Below are 999 nucleotides of genomic sequence, written 5' to 3' on the forward strand. Positions count from 1 at the left end.
TGGTAATATACATGGAGGTGAATGAAAAGTAGTGGCAGTTTGGCTATAATTCATGTCAGTCTTCATTGACTAAAATTCACTTTATCACATTTCCGTCTCGCGTCTCGATCACTTTCCACACCCACATGAAAGATGTCATACACTGTCTGTGCATCCATCTGTGATGATGTCTCGCTAGGACCGCCATATGGTGTCTTATCATTTGCTGTAAGACGTGCCACGAAATACTTCGTTCATTTGGGTGATCAGGCCATAATTGGGGGGACTCTACCGGATGAATACGGTGGATGTCCCAGTATGTCCCGCTGCCACGTATGCGGTGCTCCTGCACAGGGCTCGTCGTTTGGCGTCGTGTAAGTTGGTAGAATGCAGCACTGGAGGGAAAGATTGTTGCGCGCTCCGACCACGTGCCCTTCCAGTCTGCACCCAAGCACGTTTTTCGTGTTTCCCAAACATACTATTAAGGCACTCGAGCTAGCCTCTCCAACTCTGAGAGAGTACACACTGCAACTGACTCAAACACGACTTGTGCTGCTGACTTTACTACTTCAGCCCACCATCTGTCAGCAACAGAAAGTGTGCGTACCGAATGACTCACATCCGTCATATTATGGCATTGTGCTACCACTTTTTATCCAACACATGCAAAGACGCATGTGTGACTACTTGTTGTCTCCCATCTTGGTAGTGGCCTAATTATTGGGAGATTTTGAAGTGCATTATCTATACGTGGTGTATCAAAAACAATCATCCGACCTGGGCCGTCTATATTTCTGGAACTAAGAAACATATACAATGAATACAATGAATTTTGTCCTTTGATGTACGAAAACTAAAAAAGTTATTTTCATCCTTTTCATTGGTGTTCAATATGCATCGTTGAGATGCACGGAACATGTCAATGCGGTGTTCAAATTGTACCAACACTGCAGCAAGCATGTCTGGAGTTACAGTTTCCACAGGTGCTGTTATGCGATGTCTCAGTTCATTTATTGCTGT

The sequence above is a fragment of the Schistocerca gregaria genome, unplaced genomic scaffold, assembly GCF_023897955.1.
Source record: "Schistocerca gregaria isolate iqSchGreg1 unplaced genomic scaffold, iqSchGreg1.2 ptg000301l, whole genome shotgun sequence".
Taxonomy (NCBI): domain Eukaryota; kingdom Metazoa; phylum Arthropoda; class Insecta; order Orthoptera; family Acrididae; genus Schistocerca; species Schistocerca gregaria.